This window comes from Megalopta genalis, unplaced genomic scaffold (genome assembly GCF_051020955.1).
Source record: "Megalopta genalis isolate 19385.01 unplaced genomic scaffold, iyMegGena1_principal scaffold0225, whole genome shotgun sequence".
In the NCBI taxonomy this organism is placed as follows: Eukaryota; Metazoa; Arthropoda; class Insecta; order Hymenoptera; family Halictidae; genus Megalopta; species Megalopta genalis.
Window position 1 is genome coordinate 132,263 of NW_027476294.1, and position 9,913 is coordinate 142,175.

Here is a 9,913-nt window from a genome sequence, read left to right on the forward strand (position 1 = left end):
CGAATCGGTCGATTGCGCCGAGACGCGCTATGATGCAACAGACGAGCGATTGGAACGCCCGAATATTTTCAAAGTCCCAACGTACCGGTCAAGAGTAAAGTACCATTTTCCTACATTAGATTTCGTTCTAAATGCTTAATCCCTATGTAAAAACGTTAGTTAAGCAAGAATATCGTATTTTTAAAAAAATCTAATGATAGGATTTTCCAGAAAATTGAAAAAACCGAAAAATGTCAAGAGTAAAGTGCCATTTTCTGACATTAGATTTCGTTCTAAATGCTTAATCCCTATGTAGAAACGTTAGTTAAGCAAGAATATCGTATTTTTAAAAAAATCTAATGGTAGGATTTTTCAGAAAATTGAAAAAACCGTAAAATGTCAAGAGTAAAGTGCCCTTATTTTAAACATTATATCGTTCTAAATGCTTAATCCCTATGTAAAAAAGTTATCTAAGCAAGAATATGTTATTGAATAAAATGAGAAAAATTTATTTTAGCCGTAAATCGAAAATAATGGGTCGAGCGAATCGGTCGATTGCGCCGAGACGCGCTATGATGCAACAGACGAGCGATTGGAACGCCCGAATATTTTCAAAGTCCCAACGTACCGATCAAGAGTAAAGTACCATTTTCCTACATTAGATTTCGTTCTAAATGCTTAATCCCTTTGTAAAAACGTTAGTTAAGCAAGAATATCGTATTTTTAAAAAAATCTAATGATAGGATTTTCCAGAAAATTGAAAAAACCGAAAAATGTCAAGAGTAAAGTGCCATTTTCTGACATTAGATTTCGTTCTAAATGCTTAATCCCTATGTAGAAACGTTAGTTAAGCAAGAATATCGTATTTTTAAAAAAATCTAATGATAGGATTTTTCAGAAAATTGAAAAAACCGTAAAATGTCAAGAGTAAAGTGCCATTATTTTAAACAATGTATCGTTCTAAATGCTTAATCCCTATGTAAAAAAGTTATTTAAGCAAGAATATGTTATTGAAAAAAATTAGAAAAATTTATTTTAGCCGTAAATCGAAAATAATGGGGACACCGGAGCTGTTCGAAGCGCCGAGACGCGCCGCGTACGGCCGAATATTTTCTAAGTCCCAACGTACCGGTCAAGAGTAAAGTACCATTTTCCTACATTAGATTTCGTTCTAAATGCTTAATCCCTATGTAAAAACGTTAGTTAAGCAAGAATATCGTATTTTTAAAAAAATCTAATGATAGGATTTTCCAGAAAATTGAAAAAACCGAAAAATGTCAAGAGTAAAGTGCCATTTTCTGACATTAGATTTCGTTCTAAATGCTTAATCCCTATGTAGAAACGTTAGTTAAGCAAGAATATCGTATTTTTAAAAAAATCTAATGGTAGGATTTTTCAGAAAATTGAAAAAACCGTAAAATGTCAAGAGTAAAGTGCCCTTATTTTAAACATTATATCGTTCTAAATGCTTAATCCCTATGTAAAAAAGTTATCTAAGCAAGAATATGTTATTGAATAAAATGAGAAAAATTTATTTTAGCCGTAAATCGAAAATAATGGGTCGAGCGAATCGGTCGATTGCGCCGAGACGCGCTATGATGCAACAGACGAGCGATTGGAACGCCCGAATATTTTCAAAGTCCCAACGTACCGATCAAGAGTAAAGTACCATTTTCCTACATTAGATTTCGTTCTAAATGCTTAATCCCTTTGTAAAAACGTTAGTTAAGCAAGAATATCGTATTTTTAAAAAAATCTAATGATAGGATTTTCCAGAAAATTGAAAAAACCGAAAAATGTCAAGAGTAAAGTGCCCTTATTTTAAACATTATATCGTTCTAAATGCTTAATCCCTATGTAAAAAAGTTATCTAAGCAAGAATATGTTATTGAATAAAATGAGAAAAATTTATTTTAGCCGTAAATCGAAAATAATGGGTCGAGCGAATCGGTCGATTGCGCCGAGACGCGCTATGATGCAACAGACGAGCGATTGGAACGCCCGAATATTTTCAAAGTCCCAACGTACCGGTCAAGAGTAAAGTACCATTTTCCTACATTAGATTTCGTTCTAAATGCTTAATCCCTATGTAAAAACGTTAGTTAAGCAAGAATATCGTATTTTTAAAAAAATCTAATGATAGGATTTTCCAGAAAATTGAAAAAACCGAAAAATGTCAAGAGTAAAGTGCCATTTTCTGACATTAGATGTCGTTCTAAATCCTTAATCCCTATGTAGAAACGTTAGTTAAGCAAGAATATCGTATTTTTAAAAAAATCTAATGGTAGGATTTTTCAGAAAATTGAAAAAACCGTAAAATGTCAAGAGTAAAGTGCCCTTATTTTAAACATTATATCGTTCTAAATGCTTAATCCCTATGTAAAAAAGTTATCTAAGCAAGAATATGTTATTGAATAAAATGAGAAAAATTTATTTTAGCCGTAAATCGAAAATAATGGGTCGAGCGAATCGGTCGATTGCGCCGAGACGCGCTATGATGCAACAGACGAGCGATTGGAACGCCCGAATATTTTCAAAGTCCCAACGTACCGATCAAGAGTAAAGTACCATTTTCCTACATTAGATTTCGTTCTAAATGCTTAATCCCTATGTAAAAACGTTAGTTAAGCAAGAATATCGTATTTTAAAAAAAATCTAATGATAGGATTTTCCAGAAAATTGAAAAAACCGAAAAATGTCAAGAGTAAAGTGCCATTTTCTGACATTAGATTTCGTTCTAAATGCTTAATCCCTATGTAGAAACGTTAGTTAAGCAAGAATATCGTATTTTTAAAAAAATCTAATGGTAGGATTTTTCAGAAAATTGAAAAAACCGTAAAATGTCAAGAGTAAAGTGCCCTTATTTTAAACATTATATCGTTCTAAATGCTTAATCCCTATGTAAAAAAGTTATCTAAGCAAGAATATGTTATTGAATAAAATGAGAAAAATTTATTTTAGCCGTAAATCGAAAATAATGGGTCGAGCGAATCGGTCGATTGCGCCGAGACGCGCTATGATGCAACAGACGAGCGATTGGAACGCCCGAATATTTTCAAAGTCCCAACGTACCGGTCAAGAGTAAAGTACCATTTTCCTACATTAGATTTCGTTCTAAATGCTTAATCCCTATGTAAAAACGTTAGTTAAGCAAGAATATCGTATTTTTAAAAAAATCTAATGATAGGATTTTCCAGAAAATTGAAAAAACCGAAAAATGTCAAGAGTAAAGTGCCATTTTCTGACATTAGATGTCGTTCTAAATCCTTAATCCCTATGTAGAAACGTTAGTTAAGCAAGAATATCGTATTTTTAAAAAAATCTAATGGTAGGATTTTTCAGAAAATTGAAAAAACCGTAAAATGTCAAGAGTAAAGTGCCCTTATTTTAAACATTATATCGTTCTAAATGCTTAATCCCTATGTAAAAAAGTTATCTAAGCAAGAATATGTTATTGAATAAAATGAGAAAAATTTATTTTAGCCGTAAATCGAAAATAATGGGTCGAGCGAATCGGTCGATTGCGCCGAGACGCGCTATGATGCAACAGACGAGCGATTGGAACGCCCGAATATTTTCAAAGTCCCAACGTACCGATCAAGAGTAAAGTACCATTTTCCTACATTAGATTTCGTTCTAAATGCTTAATCCCTATGTAAAAACGTTAGTTAAGCAAGAATATCGTATTTTAAAAAAAATCTAATGATAGGATTTTCCAGAAAATTGAAAAAACCGAAAAATGTCAAGAGTAAAGTGCCATTTTCTGACATTAGATTTCGTTCTAAATGCTTAATCCCTATGTAGAAACGTTAGTTAAGCAAGAATATCGTATTTTTAAAAAAATCTAATGGTAGGATTTTTCAGAAAATTGAAAAAACCGTAAAATGTCAAGAGTAAAGTGCCCTTATTTTAAACATTATATCGTTCTAAATGCTTAATCCCTATGTAAAAAAGTTATCTAAGCAAGAATATGTTATTGAATAAAATGAGAAAAATTTATTTTAGCCGTAAATCGAAAATAATGGGTCGAGCGAATCGGTCGATTGCGCCGAGACGCGCTATGATGCAACAGACGAGCGATTGGAACGCCCGAATATTTTCAAAGTCCCAACGTACCGATCAAGAGTAAAGTACCATTTTCCTACATTAGATTTCGTTCTAAATGCTTAATCCCTTTGTAAAAACGTTAGTTAAGCAAGAATATCGTATTTTTAAAAAAATCTAATGATAGGATTTTCCAGAAAATTGAAAAAACCGAAAAATGTCAAGAGTAAAGTGCCATTTTCTGACATTAGATTTCGTTCTAAATGCTTAATCCCTATGTAGAAACGTTAGTTAAGCAAGAATATCGTATTTTTAAAAAAATCTAATGGTAGGATTTTTCAGAAAATTGAAAAAACCGTAAAATGTCAAGAGTAAAGTGCCCTTATTTTAAACATTATATCGTTCTAAATGCTTAATCCCTATGTAAAAAAGTTATCTAAGCAAGAATATGTTATTGAATAAAATGAGAAAAATTTATTTTAGCCGTAAATCGAAAATAATGGGTCGAGCGAATCGGTCGATTGCGCCGAGACGCGCTATGATGCAACAGACGAGCGATTGGAACGCCCGAATATTTTCAAAGTCCCAACGTACCGGTCAAGAGTAAAGTACCATTTTCCTACATTAGATTTCGTTCTAAATGCTTAATCCCTATGTAAAAACGTTAGTTAAGCAAGAATATCGTATTTTAAAAAAAATCTAATGATAGGATTTTCCAGAAAATTGAAAAAACCGAAAAATGTCAAGAGTAAAGTGCCATTTTCTGACATTAGATTTCGTTCTAAATGCTTAATCCCTATGTAGAAACGTTAGTTAAGCAAGAATATCGTATTTTTAAAAAAATCTAATGATAGGATTTTTCAGAAAATTGAAAAAACCGTAAAATGTCAAGAGTAAAGTGCCATTATTTTAAACAATGTATCGTTCTAAATGCTTAATCCCTATGTAAAAAAGTTATTTAAGCAAGAATATGTTATTGAAAAAAATTAGAAAAATTTATTTTAGCCGTAAATCGAAAATAATGGGGACACCGGAGCTGTTCGAAGCGCCGAGACGCGCCGCGTACGGCCGAATATTTTCTAAGTCCCAACGTACCGATCAAGAGTAAAGTACCATTTTCCTACATTAGATTTCGTTCTAAATGCTTAATCCCTATGTAAAAACGTTAGTTAAGCAAGAATATCGTATTTTTAAAAAAATCTAATGATAGGATTTTCCAGAAAATTGAAAAAACCGAAAAATGTCAAGAGTAAAGTGCCATTTTCTGACATTAGATTTCGTTCTAAATGCTTAATCCCTATGTAGAAACGTTAGTTAAGCAAGAATATCGTATTTTTAAAAAAATCTAATGATAGGATTTTTCAGAAAATTGAAAAAACCGTAAAATGTCAAGAGTAAAGTGCCATTATTTTAAACAATGTATCGTTCTAAATGCTTAATCCCTATGTAAAAAAGTTATTTAAGCAAGAATATGTTATTGAAAAAAATTAGAAAAATTTATTTTAGCCGTAAATCGAAAATAATGGGGACACCGGAGCTGTTCGAAGCGCCGAGACGCGCCGCGTACGGCCGAATATTTTCTAAGTCCCAACGTACCGATCAAGAGTAAAGTACCATTTTCCTACATTAGATTTCGTTCTAAATGCTTAATCCCTATGTAAAAACGTTAGTTAAGCAAGAATATCGTATTTTTAAAAAAATCTAATGATAGGATTTTCCAGAAAATTGAAAAAACCGAAAAATGTCAAGAGTAAAGTGCCATTTTCTGACATTAGATTTCGTTCTAAATGCTTAATCCCTATGTAGAAACGTTAGTTAAGCAAGAATATCGTATTTTTAAAAAAATCTAATGGTAGGATTTTTCAGAAAATTGAAAAAACCGTAAAATGTCAAGAGTAAAGTGCCCTTATTTTAAACATTATATCGTTCTAAATGCTTAATCCCTATGTAAAAAAGTTATCTAAGCAAGAATATGTTATTGAATAAAATGAGAAAAATTTATTTTAGCCGTAAATCGAAAATAATGGGTCGAGCGAATCGGTCGATTGCGCCGAGACGCGCTATGATGCAACAGACGAGCGATTGGAACGCCCGAATATTTTCAAAGTCCCAACGTACCGATCAAGAGTAAAGTACCATTTTCCTACATTAGATTTCGTTCTAAATGCTTAATCCCTATGTAAAAACGTTAGTTAAGCAAGAATATCGTATTTTTAAAAAAATCTAATGATAGGATTTTCCAGAAAATTGAAAAAACCGAAAAATGTCAAGAGTAAAGTGCCATTTTCTGACATTAGATTTCGTTCTAAATGCTTAATCCCTATGTAGAAACGTTAGTTAAGCAAGAATATCGTATTTTTAAAAAAATCTAATGGTAGGATTTTTCAGAAAATTGAAAAAACCGTAAAATGTCAAGAGTAAAGTGCCCTTATTTTAAACATTATATCGTTCTAAATGCTTAATCCCTATGTAAAAAAGTTATCTAAGCAAGAATATGTTATTGAATAAAATGAGAAAAATTTATTTTAGCCGTAAATCGAAAATAATGGGTCGAGCGAATCGGTCGATTGCGCCGAGACGCGCTATGATGCAACAGACGAGCGATTGGAACGCCCGAATATTTTCAAAGTCCCAACGTACCGGTCAAGAGTAAAGTACCATTTTCCTACATTAGATTTCGTTCTAAATGCTTAATCCCTATGTAAAAACGTTAGTTAAGCAAGAATATCGTATTTTAAAAAAAATCTAATGATAGGATTTTCCAGAAAATTGAAAAAACCGAAAAATGTCAAGAGTAAAGTGCCATTTTCTGACATTAGATTTCGTTCTAAATGCTTAATCCCTATGTAGAAACGTTAGTTAAGCAAGATTATCGTATTTTTAAAAAAATCTAATGATAGGATTTTTCAGAAAATTGAAAAAACCGTAAAATGTCAAGAGTAAAGTGCCATTATTTTAAACAATGTATCGTTCTAAATGCTTAATCCCTATGTAAAAAAGTTATTTAAGCAAGAATATGTTATTGAAAAAAATTAGAAAAATTTATTTTAGCCGTAAATCGAAAATAATGGGGACACCGGAGCTGTTCGAAGCGCCGAGACGCGCCGCGTACGGCCGAATATTTTCTAAGTCCCAACGTACCGATCAAGAGTAAAGTACCATTTTCCTACATTAGATTTCGTTCTAAATGCTTAATCCCTATGTAAAAACGTTAGTTAAGCAAGAATATCGTATTTTTAAAAAAATCTAATGATAGGATTTTCCAGAAAATTGAAAAAACCGAAAAATGTCAAGAGTAAAGTGCCATTTTCTGACATTAGATTTCGTTCTAAATGCTTAATCCCTATGTAGAAACGTTAGTTAAGCAAGAATATCGTATTTTTAAAAAAATCTAATGGTAGGATTTTTCAGAAAATTGAAAAAACCGTAAAATGTCAAGAGTAAAGTGCCCTTATTTTAAACATTATATCGTTCTAAATGCTTAATCCCTATGTAAAAAAGTTATCTAAGCAAGAATATGTTATTGAATAAAATGAGAAAAATTTATTTTAGCCGTAAATCGAAAATAATGGGTCGAGCGAATCGGTCGATTGCGCCGAGACGCGCTATGATGCAACAGACGAGCGATTGGAACGCCCGAATATTTTCAAAGTCCCAACGTACCGGTCAAGAGTAAAGTACCATTTTCCTACATTAGATTTCGTTCTAAATGCTTAATCCCTATGTAAAAACGTTAGTTAAGCAAGAATATCGTATTTTTAAAAAAATCTAATGATAGGATTTTCCAGAAAATTGAAAAAACCGAAAAATGTCAAGAGTAAAGTGCCATTTTCTGACATTAGATTTCGTTCTAAATGCTTAATCCCTATGTAGAAACGTTAGTTTAGCAAGAATATCGTATTTTTAAAAAAATCTAATGGTAGGATTTTTCAGAAAATTGAAAAAACCGTAAAATGTCAAGAGTAAAGTGCCCTTATTTTAAACATTATATCGTTCTAAATGCTTAATCCCTATGTAAAAAAGTTATCTAAGCAAGAATATGTTATTGAATAAAATGAGAAAAATTTATTTTAGCCGTAAATCGAAAATAATGGGTCGAGCGAATCGGTCGATTGCGCCGAGACGCGCTATGATGCAACAGACGAGCGATTGGAACGCCCGAATATTTTGAAAGTCCCAACGTACCGATCAAGAGTAAAGTACCATTTTCCTACATTAGATTTCGTTCTAAATGCTTAATCCCTTTGTAAAAACGTTAGTTAAGCAAGAATATCGTATTTTTAAAAAAATCTAATGATAGGATTTTCCAGAAAATTGAAAAAACCGAAAAATGTCAAGAGTAAAGTGCCATTTTCTGACATTAGATTTCGTTCTAAATGCTTAATCCCTATGTAGAAACGTTAGTTAAGCAAGAATATCGTATTTTTAAAAAAATCTAATGGTAGGATTTTTCAGAAAATTGAAAAAACCGTAAAATGTCAAGAGTAAAGTGCCCTTATTTTAAACATTATATCGTTCTAAATGCTTAATCCCTATGTAAAAAAGTTATCTAAGCAAGAATATGTTATTGAATAAAATGAGAAAAATTTATTTTAGCCGTAAATCGAAAATAATGGGTCGAGCGAATCGGTCGATTGCGCCGAGACGCGCTATGATGCAACAGACGAGCGATTGGAACGCCCGAATATTTTCAAAGTCCCAACGTACCGGTCAAGAGTAAAGTACCATTTTCCTACATTAGATTTCGTTCTAAATGCTTAATCCCTATGTAAAAACGTTAGTTAAGCAAGAATATCGTATTTTAAAAAAAATCTAATGATAGGATTTTCCAGAAAATTGAAAAAACCGAAAAATGTCAAGAGTAAAGTGCCATTTTCTGACATTAGATTTCGTTCTAAATGCTTAATCCCTATGTAGAAACGTTAGTTATGCAAGATTATCGTATTTTTAAAAAAATCTAATGATAGGATTTTTCAGAAAATTGAAAAAACCGTAAAATGTCAAGAGTAAAGTGCCCTTATTTTAAACATTATATCGTTCTAAATGCTTAATCCCTATGTAAAAAAGTTATCTAAGCAAGAATATGTTATTGAATAAAATGAGAAAAATTTATTTTAGCCGTAAATCGAAAATAATGGGTCGAGCGAATCGGTCGATTGCGCCGAGACGCGCTATGATGCAACAGACGAGCGATTGGAACGCCCGAATATTTTCAAAGTCCCAACGTACCGATCAAGAGTAAAGTACCATTTTCCTACATTAGATTTCGTTCTAAATGCTTAATCCCTTTGTAAAAACGTTAGTTAAGCAAGAATATCGTATTTTTAAAAAAATCTAATGATAGGATTTTCCAGAAAATTGAAAAAACCGAAAAATGTCAAGAGTAAAGTGCCATTTTCTGACATTAGATTTCGTTCTAAATGCTTAATCCCTATGTAGAAACGTTAGTTAAGCAAGAATATCGTATTTTTAAAAAAATCTAATGATAGGATTTTTCAGAAAATTGAAAAAACCGTAAAATGTCAAGAGTAAAGTGCCATTATTTTAAACAATGTATCGTTCTAAATGCTTAATCCCTATGTAAAAAAGTTATTTAAGCAAGAATATGTTATTGAAAAAAATTAGAAAAATTTATTTTAGCCGTAAATCGAAAATAATGGGGACACCGGAGCTGTTCGAAGCGCCGAGACGCGCCGCGTACGGCCGAATATTTTCTAAGTCCCAACGTACCGATCAAGAGTAAAGTACCATTTTCCTACATTAGATTTCGTTCTAAATGCTTAATCCCTATGTAAAAACGTTAGTTAAGCAAGAATATCGTATTTTTAAAAAAATCTAATGATAGGATTTTCCAGAAAATTGAAAAAACCGAAAAATGTCAAGAGTAAAG